The 18,069-nt window shown below is 35.8% G+C and overlaps 1 protein-coding gene and 1 long non-coding RNA gene across 4 annotated transcripts in view; one reads left to right on the top strand and one right to left on the bottom strand.

The window, feature by feature from the left end:
* LOC105470137 (uncharacterized) overlaps nt 1-15,426 on the bottom strand; it is a 52,238-nt gene extending 36,812 nt beyond the window's left edge. For both annotated transcript variants that reach the window (XR_980325.3, XR_003015498.2), the window contains exon 1: nt 15,289-15,426. This is a non-coding gene — a long non-coding RNA (uncharacterized lncRNA). The remainder of the gene's footprint in view (nt 1-15,288) is intronic.
* Nucleotides 1-18,069, top strand: part of LOC105470138 (PDZ domain containing ring finger 4) — a 418,303-nt gene that overhangs the window by 235,333 nt on the left and 164,901 nt on the right. The window lies entirely within an intron of this gene.

Genomic DNA, 18,069 nt, shown 5'->3' with positions numbered 1-18,069 from the left:
ACAAATTATTTACATTGCTCCCACTATGCTAAATACACCCACCACTGTCCAGGGTCCCAAAAGTATCATTTCATTATAACATCAACTCTAAATTTGGAACTTCATCATCCATATCAAGTCTGGGTGTGGATGAGTCTCTTCTGCTATAGATCCTTAAATATAGCCTCTTGAGGATATCCCCTCTTAATATGTAAACCTGTGAAACTAAAAAAGCAAAGTATCTGCTCCCCACACTCCCAAAATACAACAGTACAACAGGTATATTGTAACTGATATAGACATTCCTGTTTAAAAATCGGAGAAATGGGAGCCATAAAGGAGTCAGTGGTCCATAGCGATTCTGAAATTATGTGATTGGGTCTCAGAGTTTGGGAATGATTTTCCTTGGATCTTGGCTTCATCTTCTGGGCTTGAAATAATCCTCTGTTTTTCATGAAAGTTTGCACATGTTTACAGCTGAGTCATTTTCTTTTCCTGCTTCCAGAGAGTTGAATATTTGAAGTCCAAAAGTCATATTTCATTTTGTGTTATCTCTGCTTTGTTCAGTATAAGCTAATGATGTGTATACATTTATAATTCTTTTAAAATTTGGGTCTTTTTTGACTTACTGGTGTCCACTCCATTATACAAAAGTCACACTCAAAACCATCTTCAAAGTATACCTATCTTTACCTTAGGCTTCAGCTGAGGAACAGCACTTTAAATTTTTCTAGAAGTTTTATTGTTTATTTGGAAGACTGGACACACACTGATTTCATTAGAGGCCTTTTGTTAAGCTGAATAATATATTAGGACACTACCTTAGATTCTTCTGATATCTTAATAAAAGATTACATAGGAATGCCCTTTACTTTATCTTTGAACTAAGTTTTCTTGGTAGTACCCTATGTTTAATCTTTTCTCAGAAGCCATTTTTTAAATTTTATCATCATGTACCACATAAAAAGAGTAAGAATTTTCAAAACCATCAACTTTTTACCTCCTTTTGTTTACCAGTCGTTCCTCCAGTTCATCTTTATTCTGCTGCATTTTACTATAAACAGCAAAAAGAACCCAGAAAGCATCTTTGATAATTTGCTTGGAAATGACCTTAATTAGATCATCACATTTTTACTAGCCAATTTATTAATTTTCATGTTACTGCAGGTAAAGGGGCTGTGAAAGTTTTCTGCAACTTCGTAATAAGTATTATTTTTCCTCTAGTTTCCTATGATATTTACCTCACTTTCCTGAAAATTATCCTCTACAGTCCTATCAAAGATCATAAGATGGTTTCTTCAAGGCATGCTGGGCTCTTGCTAACACTCTCCCAAAAGCCCACTGCCTGATTCAAAAGCTACTCTTGCATTTTAGTGTTTGCTATTGTTTTTGTTGTTGTTATTGTTGTTTTGGCAGCACACAATTTCCAGATATCAAAATCTGTATTGGTCTTTCTATTATTGTGTAGCAAATTACCCAAAATTTTAGCAGCTAAAAACAACAAACATTATTAGCTCACAATTTACATGAGTCAAGAATTCAGAAACAACATAGTTGGCTGTTTTAGGCTCAGAATCTCTTGTGAGGTTTTGATCAAGGTGTTGGCTGGGGCTGCAATGTCATCAGAAAACTGAACTGAGGGAAGATCTACTTCCAAGATACACTTCTATTCACATTTGTAATTAAACTACATAGTTCTTTATATCCATGACTGTTTTCATTGTCTGTTTGTATTATATTCTTTAACTAGAAGATCTAATGTAAAGACTTTCTGATTTCTTCATATTGCTGAAGAATCATATTGAAAAGTTTTTTGGAAACAATGTGATTTCTTTGTATTTTTGAAACATATTTGGAGAAAATGATAAAAGATTAAGTGTGTGCACAGTGAGAATGTCAGGTATTCAAGAGTGAATTTTAAAGTCACTCTTGCTAGCTGTTACTTTCTGATGAAACACTGACTGAAAATCATTTTAGTGTAAAGTAAAAAACAAAACTTCCCAAATACAGTTTTACAATACTTAGTTTTTATTCTCTTGCCCATAAAATACATTTTTTAAGTAGCATGTATAGTTTGGTGGATATATTCTACTTGTAAGCAGTAAATGCTTAGTTGTTTTAAAGATAACTGTATTTATAAATTCTTTAAATTCCAAACTGATACTTGATTTGTTAAATGAATGACATTGTGTTAAAATAAAACACTAATAAAATACTGGAATTACTTCATTGACCTCCCTCTCCCTTCACGCTACATGCAGTTGTGATTTCTAAGGATGTGTTTAGCTTTGTACTTTAGCAGATTTCCGTCCTATTTTCAATCCAAAAATAGGCACAACAAAAGATTCTTGCTTTGCCCTGTGCTTGTAAATGCCTGGCAAAACTAGTATGTCTTTTGAAAGCAATTTCTACTGTTATAACAAGCTGGAATAAAAATGGCCAATCAGTAATAATCCAACCCTTATTAACTTGCACTGAATTATTTTCATTTGGCAGATAAAATAACCACTTTTCCAGTCTTAATTAGAGTTTCTTCTAATAGGATTGACAAGGTAAGCTGGGCAAAAAAAAAAAAAATATATATGCTGTATTTAATTGCTTTTAGAATTCAATCTTTTTTAGTACATTAAATTTTGGGGAAAATCCAGAGAAATGTTAAGAGCGCTCATTTTGTTTTCTGGGTTATTCTTACCCTTACAAATCAAAAACAACTCTAGCCAATGGATATTTTAAAGTTTTGCTGTTATGTATTGGTCTCTATGCCCTTGAAGAACTAATAGTACTATTATTAGAAAGTGATAGTTTACTTTTTAAGTCACTTATATTTTTTTCTCTATTACATGACTATATGTTATCCTATCCCAAGGGGCTGTGTCTTATGGTAGAAGATACACAAAATTGCCACTTATGGAGAAGAGAGGTAACATAGTTTTAAAAAAATAGGCATTAGAATCACAAGAACTCAAGTTCAAATCTGAACTTTGCTGCCTATGGCCTGGGTGACCTTGGGCAGGTTATTAACCTATTTAGGTCTCTGAGATGATGTGAAGAATTGAGGTATAAAATGCTTCCAGCAAAGAACCTGAGCCATATGATATGTTTTGGAAATTTTGCCTGCTATTACTATTACTGACCTACTCTCGATATGATAATACATTTTAAAATGCACCCCCATTTGCAGACCCCATGTCCTCTCATTTCATTTCCCCCAAATCACAAGTCTAGCTGGCATTGAGAAAGAGTGGATTAAAAGCAGTCATGAAACTAGAGTTTTAAATTACGTTAAATATAATTTTTAACAACTGAAGGTGGCTGGGGAACTATGCGATTTGCTGAAGACGTCATTAAGGAATGGGAAAGTGGGACAAAGTGTAGATGAGGTCAGTGATTAGACAAAAAAAAAAAAGTGGTTCAAGTTAGAAAAGAAAGTGAAGAGAAAGAAGTAGGAAGGAAAAGACCTTGATCTGTTCTCCCTTTTCTAGCAAAATATCAGAATGCTCCCTGACAGAATGAACAGATTAAATCATAACCAAAAGATTCATGGTGATATATTTAGCAATAATGATTTGAATCAAGAATTATAATGACTTACAAATGCTGCAAGATGTAATTTGTATGTAACTTCTATTTAGTAATTTTTTTGTGCTTTTGTTAAAAATTAGATGTTACACTTCTTTAATTTATATCACAACTGAAGCCTATTCAGTCACCCAGGGGGTAGAAATTCAACGATAAAGCTTTTTCTTCTCATTTCTTTCATACCTGCTATATGTAAATTATAATATAAAAGTTTTTATTCCAGAAATTACAACAGTGTCTGATGCACAGTAGGTGCTCAGTATTTTTTGGTTGCATGAATGATAACTTAATTAATCTGAAACTCTTCCCTTAGTGCTCTAATTCTAAGATTTTATTAGATTAAATTCAAATAAACTGTTTTCATCTCATCTGTACAAATTCATCTGTAAAACATTCTCAGCTGTAAAACAAGCATTTTCAAAAATATCAATCCTTCTGCTTATTTGAATTACTTTTTAAGGATTTGAGTTATTGGATCTTAGTTAAAAAAATAGAAAACTAGAAAGGTCTAAAAATAAAGCATTTATTATATGTAGTAAAAAAGTATGCAATTCAAAAACACTAAATTGATGCATTAAATTTATTCACTATTTTTAATTATACAAATAATACATATTGATTGCCAAAAATAACAGTGACCAAGGTATATAAAAAAGAAGAAAAAATCAGTCAACAGGTGTTATATACATATATAATGCATATTTAATACTCATATGCAAGCATAAGCATATTAAAATTCAAATAGTGAATTGTGTCCCTATATTCTATTTCTTATTTTTTCTGCCTATTTTGCCAACTTGCTAAAGATTTCTTTTATTTTCTTTCTCAATGGTACACACTTAAAAATTTACAAATTAATAGGGTTTTAAAAGTATTTTGGCTGGGCGTGGTGGCTCACACCTGTAATCCCAGTACTTTGGGAGGTCAAGGCAGGTGGATCACCTGAGGTGTGGAGTTCGAGACCAGCCTGGGCAACATGGTGAAACTCCATCTCTACTAAAAATACCAAAAATTAGCTAGGCGTGATGGTGGGCACCTATAATGCCAGCTACCTGGGAGACTGGGGCAGCAGAATCGCTTGAACCCAGGGGGCAGAGGTTGCAGTGAGTGAAGATTATGCCATTGCACTCCAACCTAGGCAACAAGAGCGAAACTTCGTCTCAAAAAAAGAAAAAAGTATTTCAACCTATAGTGATATGTAATATTGACATTAACACAAGAGAAAGAAATCAATAATTTCCCCTTATATTCCTTCCTTAATTGTTCAATGGGTTTTTCATTTTTAGGGTAGAATCCAATCACTTCTGTTTATGCAGAAGCGTCTTCTCTCTCGGCCTGACGAAGAAGGCTCCATACATTCTGCAAAGGGCACAGTAAAAAGGAGGGGGTGGGGAAAAGAGAGAGAATGTCTTGGCCCTCTGTACCAGCTTCATATGTAAGATGTTGTTCTCTTTTAAACTTGATCTACTGTGCAACTTTTCAACAGGGATATTGGAGCAGCCTTCAGTTATAAAGCAGTCATCAGATAACTCAGGTGCTGGTTGCAAGAATATGAGAGCAATACACAAATATATCTCTTTGTTTCTTTATCCACTGAATCTGCAGTTTTCTAGCAGCTTTTTCTCCCTGTTGTACATTTAACTTAAATCTGACAGAAACCATGGATGAATTTTGTAGTAGACACTATTGGTACTTAAATACCGGAAAGGCATTCTGAATAGGCTAATATCAGCAAAATTTTAGTAGGTAGTCAGGGAATGATATAGAAATCATATAATTGGGCTCTGTGTGAAATAGTCCACTAACATTCTTCTGATGGGGCTTCAGATTCATCTAAACCTGAATAATTTGTGTTAAGTGATTTGCAACAGTTTCGAGGCACCATCAAGGGTGCATTTTGGGCAGAAGGCATACTTTAGAAATCAGGACCTCATGGGTTTGGGTTTTTTTTTCTTCCTGTATGAAAATATACTACATATGTTCTGTTTTGTTCTGGGACTATCACAAAGCCCTAAAATGTTTACAGCTTTCAGCTAGAGGGAGAAATATGGAGTGAATGGGGGGATGTAGTCAGGGAAAGACAACTCCGTAAAACTGCCCCAGTGCATCATTCGGTTCTTTCTTACAATGGAATCTAAACTAGCCCTCAATGAAAAATAATTTCATTAAGACTTATCCTATAAAAGTGCCTTTAGGAACAGATGTTGCTTTACAAGTAACGTAAAACATCTTTTTATAAAAATGTTCAAGCAGCTAAATTCATTCCAGGGAAATACAGCTGACTTGGCCAAAATTAGTCCTCCTTTGCTTTCCTGCATTTATATCCTTTGCATTTTTGAGGTAGGCCTGAATCCTGACTGTTATTTGGCTTTTGGATTGTATTGTTAAATTCTGGATTTTATGATGTAGTTGACATTCTCATTCATTTCATATTGAAGCATTTTAAAAATTCTTTCTCATTACTCAAATGTTTACCTTTCAAAGAGGTGGCTAATCATAATGTACTTGGTGTATAGCAAAAAATCCACTTACAGTCTATTGAAGTATTCTGTGTAAATGTTACAAGTTTTGCCTAATAATTTATTCCCTTGATCTTCTTGCTAAATAAGTTAAAAATACCCATGAAGATACAAATTGTCACCAACTTGACATTTTGCATGACCATAGCCAAACGAATAAATTGTACCATTTCCCTTATTCAGGAAACAATGAATGTGTACTAAGAACTAAGGAAAGCTATTTAAAACTGAAAGTTTCTCTCCAGTGCTCATAAAAGTAACATCAATTTCTCTAACATATCTAATAAGCATGTTTCAGTTTTCTTTTAAAGTTTCACTTACATTGTGCTGTATGCTAAATTTAACAGTTTATTATGAATGTATAATTTATAAAATGCTCTCTTCACTTACATTTATTATCCATTAATTATCGAGTTAGCAACCTCAGAATCTTCCTCAGTTTCTTCCTTCCTTGCCTCAACCGTTTTCACTGAGCCAGACTGCTACCTTCATAGGGCTTCTTGAATCCATCTCTTCTTTGCCATTCTAGTCTTCGCTTTTGTACAAATGTTTTCCATACTTTATCTACCTTGTTATATAATATGTTTCCTGTTGGTCATTCAGTCTAGCCTCTCTGATGTCGGCAGAATCCCTCCTTTCCAACATAAACACAATGACATTATCTGCAAGTTGAAGTCCAAAGTCTGTAGAACGTCACAAAAAGACTGTGATCTGTCCCCCAGTCTCCATCTTTAATCTCCTAGAGTTCTCCCAAGACTATGCCAAAACAGCCAAAAATGATTCACCCTCTTCACTGTGTGACCCCTTAAATTCCTCAGGGCCTTGTACATTCTGTGCCCCTCACCTGCAAGGTCCCACCCTCGTTTCTCTCTCTTCATGTAAAAAATTTTGTCTATCCCTTGAAGTCAGCATGAAAACACCCTGTGGATGTGCCACTCCCTCACCACACTTGTAACTTCTTCCCACTCCTCCCAACCCTGGAGCAGGAAAAAAAAAAATATACACACACACACACACACACACATGTATGTATGTATGTATACGTGTGTGTGTATATATATATACACATACACATATATTTTTACTGAGCACTAATACTCTCTCGAAAGTCAAGATCACCAATGATTTTTTACTTATGATTGATTAAAGGTAAAAAAATTATTTTCTGTTTTGTATAAGAAAACAAACAAACAAAAAAGTAAGCCCTTTGAGGGCAGAGTCAGCATCTTAAGTCTTATTTGTCCACACAGCACCTGACATAGTGTTTTGTGTGTAACATGAGCTAAATTGCAAAGAGAAGCTAATATCGTGGCATCAAATTTAGGGAATTGATATATTTTGTGATAACATAGATCTCACTGTTGGCGTAATAATTCAAGCCAGATTTCTAATTGCTCCTGTTTCTAGAAGTCTAAAAAGGGAAGCCATAATAACTTCTAATAATTCAGAATTGATTGAGTGTCTTCCTCCTGCTCATTCATTTGAATTAAACCCAGCTTCACAGCAATAGGCAGCATATAACCATCCAGCTATGTGATGAGAACTTGTGTTCTCCCCACACACTTAATACTGAGCCACAGCGGCTAGGAAATCTCGGAGTGAAAGTTTGGGAAAATATCTGCTCTTTTTTGTTTGGCTGGTTTTTTTGCCCTGATTTTCATGTCTACCCTCTCATATCATAACTTCATTTGTAAAAAATAGTTGTGAGCTGGAAAGACCATTTGTAACAGTAGAATTAGAAAAATATTTTGAAACCTCTTTTGCTCCCCCAAATACATGTTGAATATGAGCTATTTCCATCAGGAACATGAGAGATGGGGGAGGAAATATTTTGGCTGTTTTGAAAAAGTCTTCCACATAAATCACATATGCCCCTCACTCAAAGGTTTTGGATCCTAAGAGTTACAGGATATTCTCTTTATATGATAAGCAAATAAAAGTACTAGAAATACAAGGTTGGTTCTGGTGGGGGTTGGAATGACAGGAAAGAGTAAGTATATTTCAGTCCTTACTGAAAAATTTGGCTTTACATTTCAATTAGAACAGTCGTGAGATTGTTTTTCTGATAATAAGTGAGAGAGAATCTTTACTAGAGTCCCCTGAAATGCTAGGTACATTTTATTCAATACTAGCACACAATTTATTCATTCAAAATATTTGTTAATTAATTTTTGGTACTGGGCATATGAAATGCAATTCTAAAAAATCACAAAAAGTGCAATACCAAACAAAATACAGACCCAATAAATGGATAAGTATAAAGATAATTTGCAGTAAGCCATATGTGATAAGAAGGGAGTACAGTTGTCCATTGGTATCCATTGCGGTGTTGGCTGCAGGAGCCCTCGGGAATACCAAAATGTGCTGATACTGAAGTCCTTTATATAAAATGGCATAGTATTTGCATAAAACCTATGCACATCCTCCTACATAATTTAAACCATCTCTAGAATACTTATAATTCCTAATACAATGTAAATGATATGCAAATAGTTGTTATGCTGTATCATTTTTATTCATATTATTCTTCATTATTGTATGGTTATTTTTTCAAATATTTTTGATCTGTGGTTAGTTGAATCCACAGATGCAAAACCCACAGATTCGGAAGACCAACTGTAAACATGGCCATAGAAATGTGAGTAGCATGGCATCTATGAGACAGCGTGAAAGAAATTCCAAAGACATTGGAGCACAGAGATAAAAGTTCCCAGAGAGCTATACACTAATAACGTCCAGGCTGAGAGTCAATTCAAAAACACAATCTCCTTTACAATAGCTACAAAGGAAATGAAATGCCTAGGAATACAGCTAACCAAGGAGGTGAAAACTCTCTACAAGGAAAACCACAAAACACTGCTGAAAGAAATCAGAGATGACACAAATAAATGGAAAAACATTCCATGCTCATGGATTAGAGGAATCATTATTATTAAAATGGCCATACTGCCCAGAGCAATTTACAGATTCAATGTACTTCCTATCAAACTATCAATATCATTCTTCACAGAATTAGAAAAGAAAACTATTCTAAAATTCATGCTGAACCAGAAAAGAGCATGAATAGCAATTCTAAGCTGGAGGCATCACACTACCCAATTTCAAACTATACTGAAAAAAAAAAAAAAGAGCACAGTACTGTTACAAAAACAGACACACAGACGAATGGAATAGAATAGAAAATTCAGAAATGAAGTCACACGCTTACATCTAATCTTCAACAAGGCCAAAAAAACAAGTAATGGGGAAAGTACTCTCTGTTCGACAGATGATGCCGGGATAACTGGCTAGTCATTTGAAGAAGGATGAAACTGTACCCTTACTTTTTACCATATACAAAAAGTAATTAAAGATTTAAATGTAATACCTCAAACTATAAAAATCCTAGAAGAAAACCTAGAAAATACCCTTCTCAACATTGGCCTTGGCAAATAATTTTTGGCTAAGTCCCCAAAAGCAATTGCAAAAAAAAATAATTGACAAGTGGGACCTAGTAACTAAAGAGCTTCTGCACAACAAACTATCAGTAAACAGACAACCTTCAGAATGGAAGAAAATATTCACCAACTATTCATCCCAGAATTGATAAGGAACTTAATTCAACAAGCAAATAAACAACCCCATAAAAAAATGGGCAAAGGACATGAACAGACACTTCTCAAAAGAAGACATACAAACAACCAACAAACATATGAAAAAATGCTTGTCATTGCTAATCATCAGAGAAATGCAAATCAAAACCACAATGAGATGCCATCTCACACCAGTCAGAATGGTTATTATTAAAAAGTCAAAAAGTAACAGATGCTGGCAAGGCTGCAGAGAAAAGGGAATGCTTATACACTACTGGTATGAATGTAAATTAGTTAAGCCACTGGGGAAAGCAGTTAAGAGATTTCTCAAAGAACTTAAAACAGAAAAAAATTTGACTACCATTTGACCCAGAAATCTCATTACTGGGTAATAGATCATTATGCCAAAAAGACACATGCACTCATATATTTATTGCCATGCTATTCAAAATTGCAAAGACTTGTAATCAACCTAAGTACCTATCAGTAGTGAACTGGATAAAGAAAATGTGGTACATATATACTATGGAGAAGAATGAAATCATGTCCTTCACAGTAGCATGGATAGAGCTGGAGGCCATAGTCTTTAGCAAATTAATGCCAAAACAGAAAACCAAATACCACATTATTGGAGGAACCCACTCCCAATAGTTAACTTGGGTTCTTTATTTCCCTAAGCATCAGCTGGTTTGAGAAATAAAGGGAAAGAGTACAAGAGAGAGAAATTTTAAAACTGGGTGTCTAGGGGAAACATTACATGTCAGCAGGTTCCATGATGCTCCCCGAGCCGTAAAACCAGCAAGTTTTTATTAGCGATTTTTCAAAAGGGGAGGGAGTGCACGAATAGGGTGTGGGTCACAGAGATCACATGCTTCACAAGGTAATAAAATATCACAAAGCAAATGGAGGCAGGGTGAGATCACAGGACTGCAGGATGGGGCAAAATTAAAATTGCTAATGAAGTTCCGGGCAAGCATTGTCATTGACAACATCTTATCAGGAAACAGGGTTTAAGAGCAGACAACCTGTTTGAGCAAAATTTACTAGGTGGGGATTTCCTCATCCTAATAATCCTGGGAGCGCTACAGGAGACCAGGGCTTATTTCATCCCTTCAGTTGCGACTGTAAAAGATAGCCACCTCCAAGGGGGCCGTTCATAGGCCTACCCTCAGGGGCACATTCTCTTTCTCAGGGATGTTCCTTGCTGAGAAAAAGAATTCAGTGATACTTCTCCTGTTTGCTTTTGAAAGAAGAGAAATATGACTCTGTTCCATATGGTTCACCAGCAGTCAGAGTTCAAGGTTGTCTCTCTTGTTCCCTGAACATTGCTGTTATCCTGTTCTTTTTTCAAGGTGCCCAGATTTCATATTGTTCAAACACACATGCTCTACAAACAATTTGTGCAGTTAACACAATCATCACAGGGTCCTGAGGTGACATACATCCTCCTCAGCTTACGAAGATGACAGGATTAAGAGATTAAAGTAAAGACAGGCATAGGAAATCACAAGGGTATTGATGGGGAAGTGATAAGTGTCCATGAAATCTTCACAATTTATGTTCAGAGATTGCAGTAAAGACAGGTGTAAGAAATTATAAAAGTATTAATGTGGGTAACTAACAAATGTCCATGAAATCATCACAATTTATGTTCCTCTGCCTTGGCTTCAGCCAGTCCCTCCATTTGGGGTCCCTGACTTCCCACAACACCACATGTTCTCACTTATCAGTTCTCACTTATAAGTGGGAACTAAACATTGAACACACGTGGACAACAGACAATGCAGTTGGAACAATAGACAATAGACAATTGCAATAGACAATTGGAACAATAGACAATGCAGACTACTACAGCAGGGTGGGGGGCAGGGGAAACATGGGTTGAAAAACTACCTGTTGAGTACTATGCTTACTACCTGACTGGAATATACTCATGTAACAGACCAGCACATGTACCTTCTGTATCCAAAATAAATAAATAAATATTTAAAACTAAAAAAACCCAAAATATGTTAATAATAAAAAAATTAAATGTATCCAAAATGTAACCCAACTTCTGCTTTTTTTGAGTGATGATTCTGCCAAAAGACTAAAATACAAGTACTAGATAAGTCTAACGAGTAACAATATTAAAGCTCTTTAATTTTCACAATGTTTATTAAGAGCAACGTTATATTTAGTGAGAAGAAAATAAAACGAGGAAATGATAAATCTAGTTGAAAAATAAAACAATTTGGTTGAAAACTAAACAAAAAAAATGTATAAAAGAAAAAAAATCAATGCCTACTGTTGGCAGGACGGTGGCTCCCTACATCATTACCAAGCTACTGTGATGTCCTCAATTTGTTGTTCTGATGTGAAATTACTGTTTTACAGTCATTCGAGACAACTCATCTTGATCAGTCCAGCTTACGACTTCTCATTTTCAATCTGTTGAGTGCGAACCCAAAATTGGGGAAGAGACTTATCAACTAGAAAAATTACCCTTAAAAATGCATTGCTTAAAAAGAGAATTCTGGCCCGGCACGGTGGCTCATGCCTGTAATCCCAGCACTTTGGGAGGCCGAGGCGGGCAGATCACCTGAGGTCAGGAATTCGAAACCAGCTGGACCAATATGGCAAGACTGCGACTCTACTACTGGAATCCCAGCTACTCGGGAGGCTGAGGCAAGAGAATCGTTTGAACCTGGGAGGCGGAGGTTGCAGTGCGCCAAGATTGCGCCATTGCGCTCCATCCAGCCTGGGCAACAAGAGCGAAACTCCGTCTCCAAAAGAAAAAGACAATTCTAATTTGAAAATGTTGTTTTATTTCCCATGTGCGTGTGGCACCAACAAAAGAAAGAGAAAAATGCAATCCCGACCCACGTTCATAGTTTGAATATTGCACTGACAAGAAATGCTACAACCTTTAGGTGTTCCAGAAATGCCTGATTGATGAGCATTGTTCCTCCTAATGAGCTGCGTGTTATGATGAAGAACTTGCAGTCCCCATGGACCTTATGCTCTTGGAACTATTCATTTATTTTCTGTGAATTAACACTACCTTTATTAATAGTACAAGTTTCAGCCCTTGGCAAAGTCCTCATCCACTTGGGGATAATACTGACCTATAATATCTCACTGTCATTTTAGGCTAGTACTTTGGATAACAGAGTGAACTTAGCCAGCAAGAAAACCCTTCTTTTCTTTGTAAGAAGGATTCTAAGTTCTGTGATTTAACATGAGCCTGTAGTAAGCAGAGAGATATTTGATGCTGAATTCTGAGCAACGGGTTCTTTGTGGGAAGGTCTGTCAAACAGCACAGTTACCACGGCAACCCTGGCTGGATAACCCATTTGGGAAAATACTTGTAGGACCTAACACTCTATCATCTGTCATTCAATAATTTCATGTTCATAATAACTAGGAAATCAATGGCGATCCTCTGAGACAGTTTGTGGAAAGGGCAGGCATGCTATTGGCAGCTCACAGCTTACATTTGCGTCTATTTGTTGTGATTCTCGTGCCAGGTTAGGAGTGTGAGAAAAAACTTGTTTGTTTGGACTGGCACAAAGATTAAAGGCAGGTTCCGTTTTGCAATCTAATTACAACTGCAGTGTTTACGTGTACAAAAGAGAAGAAAACCAAATGGCATATTAATCAAGCATTTGCTAGACTGTTAGGAAGTAAGGTTCACCTAATATTAACATTTCACATTTTAAAATTCTGCAAGAAAAGACGAGTCCAAGTTATCATGCGACTGGTATGAACAAATTTGGTAACGTAAAAGGCATTTTTCTTATCTAAGCTTTCTAATTAAACTGCTTATCATTGTAGAAGCTGTGTTACCTGGATGTTATGTACAGAATATAAAGTGATCATAGAAAAGTAATTAAAATTCTTAAACATGCAGCCCGTTGACTTAACATACAATTAGTTTTTAGAGTGTGATGTTTGATAATAAGGCGAGGTAGCTGAGTAGAGAAATATATACTTAATAATTACCTTGACAGTGTTTATCAACTAGAAAAAATGTCAGAAATAATTTCAGGAAATGGATATTACAAATAAGAAAGCATGATGAACTAAAACCAAGAAAGTGAGTAGAAGAGAAAAATTAAGCATTCTGTATTATATAAAGAAAGGAATATTTCACCTTCGTGGAGACATTTAGAAGATACTGATTCATGCATTACGAAAAGCTTATTGTTTTTAATTTAGAAGTGTTCTGAAACAGAAAGATAAAGATGTTTGTAAATTGCTTTCCTTTTAGCACAACAGGTTTTTATTTTAAGCCACTCTGGTAAAGTACACATAGTGGAGCTCCCTTTCTGCAAGTTTCCAGAGTCCAAGTTTTCTCAAAGTGGAAGTGTGGGGGAACTGATTAAAAAAACATCATCTTTTCAACATAAGAGATGAAGTCTTCTAAAGTGGAAATGGTATTTTATTCAAAGGAGGAATAGTTCCCTAAAGAGCTATGCTGAATATGAGCACAGAAGATGGAAAGATTATATGGCTTCTCTGACAACCTGAGGTCTACTAAACACTTTTGAAATCAGAATATTATATCTTTTTCCAAAAAACAATATGATGTTCTTGTAAAATTTTCAAATATCTGGTTGAATAAATGAAGAAACTATTTGTTTTTCTATTTTTCTTCTTTCTTTCTCCTTCCTAAACATTTCTCTCTCTCTCTCTCTCTCTCTCTCTCTCTGTTGCTCTCTATCTCTCTCTGTCTCCCTCCCTCTCTCTCTCATTCTCTCACTCTCTTTCTTTCTCCCTCTTTTTCTTTCTCCTTATTACTCTTGAGACCAGAAGATATTCATTTTTATTATTAATGCTTGCTTGAATGAAAAATGAAAACTTCTGTTCTTTTCCTTTCAAAATATCTACACATTTTCCAACCTACTCGGATATATAAGTAGAATCCAAGTGGCATCATAGGCAAAACTATTTCTGTTATGGAATGCATTTTAAAAGAGGAGATTGATTATATTTCTAAATGTAACAATAGAGATAAGAACTATGACAAGAGTTGAAGATGATAAAATGTCCCTTTAAAGTTATCTATTAATATAACCTGTAAATAAAGGGAATTTATCATACTTTTAGAGAACAAAAATGCCTCTTATTTTAAATACCTCTTATAGCTATATTTTTAAGGGTTAAAATCTACGCTATTTTATTATTCCTTCATTTATTTATTTGGGATCTATAGTTATTGAGTCTTGACCAGATCCTCAGGTACTCTGGTAGGTGCAAAATTCCCAAAAAAACAAGATATCTATCCTCAAGTTCTTACCAGTCCATTTGGGGAAAAAGATAAGTAGACAGAGGGATTCACAGGGTGTTACAGGAGCATTGAGGAGAAACATTTCATCTGTCATTCTTAGATCCATTTATTCCATTACTGTAGAACTTACTGATATGAGGTAATTTCTGACAGACTTTTTTCTTTTTGGCGTAAGTTATTTAACACTTTATAAATGAAGATTCAGAAATACCAACGTGTGAAAAGCTTCTTTGTATTCTCAATAAGATCCAGATATTTAAATATATGTTTTTCAATATTCTCAATGAAACTCAGAGAAAACTAGTATTAGCATGTACATTAATTTCATAGGGCTGTCTCTGGGTGGCTTAACGCAACAGAAATTCACCTTATCACTGTGAAGATCAGACAACTGAAATCAACATGTCAGATGTCATGTTCTCTCTGAAGCCTCTAGGGAGGAACTTCCACTGCTTCTTCAAGCTTCTGGTAGCCCCAGGTATTCCTTAGCTTGGAGCAGCATGACTACAGATTTTGCTTCCATCTCCATATTAGCATTCTCTCTGAGTCTGTGTCTTCACAGGGCTATCTTCTTATATGGACACCAGTCCTATTGGATCAGAAACCATTATGACCTCATCTTGACTAATTACATCTGTAATAACCCTATTTTCAAAGAAGATCACATTCTAAGGTCCTGGAGGTTAGGACTTCAACATATTTTTTGGAGGGACATAATTCAACCCATACTAGCATACACACCTCTATTTCAACATTTTATCTTTTTGAGAAAATGAAAGACTTTAAAAATGTGAACAATAGCATATATGATTTCTCCCAGAATACTTTCTAACACGATTTTTCATGTTCTGTTTGGCATGGTCATGTCTTGCCTTCTTTAGTGTATTTGCTTAGAAATCATAAGCAATACATATTTCCTAAAAGCTTTCATATTCTCATATGCTGGGAAATACACATACTCACAGATACATACATACATACATACATACATACATAGATATGAAATAATTACAAAAATAAAGATGAATATTCTGAAACTTGTGCATAAGTCTTCCTTTAAATATAAGCGGCTACCAAGACCTCCTTATCATAGGCAATGCTATAATTAACATATGTACTGTGCAACCATTTTACTATTGAGCCTTCTGATGTTGTTTGGGGCCAGGCTGAAGTGAAATGCTAAAATATTATGTTATATTCACAGTTCAGATGATGCAGTCTTTTCTTGAGCATTCAGAATCAAAAGCATATTCTGTCGGGTACCCTATCCAGGAGGAAGAATGCTGCATTGAAATGAAAAGAATGATTTAATTTGGAATCCCACTCTGGCTTAATGGCTCTAACTGTTAAACCTGTCTCAGCCTTGATTTCCTCATCTTTAAAAGTGAAAGGGCTGTTGTCAGGATGAAATTACATAACATGACAGAATGCCTTTTCTCACTGTTGGGTGCAGAGATACCTGAGAAAGGGTTACTCAAATCTGCTTGGGAATTTGGAGCAAGTGAAGCGTAGGTTTTTGGGGATATTTTCTATTTTGAGACAGGGTTTTACTCTGTCACTTAGGCTGGATGGAGTACAGTGGTGTGATCAAGACTGACTGCAGCCTCTACCGCCAAGGTTCAACCAATCCTCCCATGTCAGGCTCCCGAACAGCTAGGACCACAGGCACATGCCACCACAATGAGCTTTAATTTTTTTTTTTTTTTTTTTTGTAGAGACGGGTCCCACTATGTTGTCCAGACTGGTGTCAAACTCCTGAGCTCATGCAGTCCTCCTGCTTCAGCCTCCCAAAGTGCTAGGATTATAGGCATGAGCCACCACGCCCAGCCTAGCATAAGTTTTTACAACCTAATGCCTAGAAGGTTAGAACAAATAAAACCAATGTTACCCCCAGATATAAGTACAGCTCTCCTATTTCTAGTACTAGTCTTCGTTTCTAGCCCCACTTCCTTCATCTTTCCATTTAAGAAAGGAAAAGTGAAAAGGAAGGAGAAAGATGGCAGTCCCACGTGCCACCTTAGAGACACACCACCTCCCCTTAGGTTTCTCTGCTTTAGTCATGGGTTAGATTAGTACAACTTGCACCTGTGAGTGAGAAATGTCATTGATAAGACTGACTTCTCTAACCAGCTGAAAGACAAAAAAAATCAATTGATTCAGAGTTCCTTGTTTATTGGGCACTCATCAACAAAAGCACAGATATTGCATCTTCAGTTTGACTTTTTAGCATGCCAGAGAACTCGGAGGTTAAGCAAATTCCGGCTTATTTGATCCTACTGGGTTATCGCTTTTCTGGGGACTGCTTTATTGAAGCAAGAATGCTATTTCAAGTAAAATACATCAAAAGGCATTTCATTTTAAACCTAGTTAATTCTTTACAAGGCCCTATAGTAAACAAAATAGAGCAGCTATGTCCTTCACTCTTCACTTTCTTCACTTTTAATTTCAGATCTCAACGTAATCAGCAACTTTTTCTTCCAAGTAGTTATAGCTAAGAAGAACTCTGCTTGTTGACAGGGAGATGAAGAAGTTGAGAAGAAAGGTTAGAGAAGAGGGCCAAGTCTAGTCTAGTCAAGTCAAGTCAGGTCTACTCCGGTGTCTGCTATACATTTATATATGATCTTAGTTAAGGCAAGGTATATGTCTAGGGCAGTTTCCTTATTTGTAAAATAAACAGATTGAATTACATAAACTTCAATTAATATTTTTAGAGTAAGGGTCCACTCATTAAAACTCTGATAATTCCCGTAGATCTTTCCCACCTGTCTGGATATATGTAAGTACAATTTTATTTGTAATGTAGTAGTTGTAGACTCCCTTGAACAATGTGCACAAGACATACCTGGCTTCCTTTCCCAAGGTCACTTCATGGTCCAAACGACTGTTTCACTTCCAGTCATGTCTGTTTTATATCTGTTGGAAAGACAGCACGAAGGAGAAAAGGGTGATGATGAAAAATTAGCAAAGGGCATGAGCCAGAAGTGATTTCAGGAAGGCTCCTGGGAATTGCCACATGGCATTTTACTTATATCTCACTGGTTAGAAACTTGGCCATGTCTGATATATGGAGTTTTCATTTTGGGTAATCATGTGCCAAGTTAAAAGTTGGGAGTTCTCCTTCTTTGGAAGGAGATGGGTGATAACAGGT

The sequence above is a fragment of the Macaca nemestrina genome, chromosome 10 (genome assembly GCF_043159975.1).
Source record: "Macaca nemestrina isolate mMacNem1 chromosome 10, mMacNem.hap1, whole genome shotgun sequence".
In the NCBI taxonomy this organism is placed as follows: Eukaryota; Metazoa; Chordata; class Mammalia; order Primates; family Cercopithecidae; genus Macaca; species Macaca nemestrina.
Note: the sequence above shows the minus strand (reverse complement) of the source record. Positions and strands in the feature narration are given on the sequence as shown.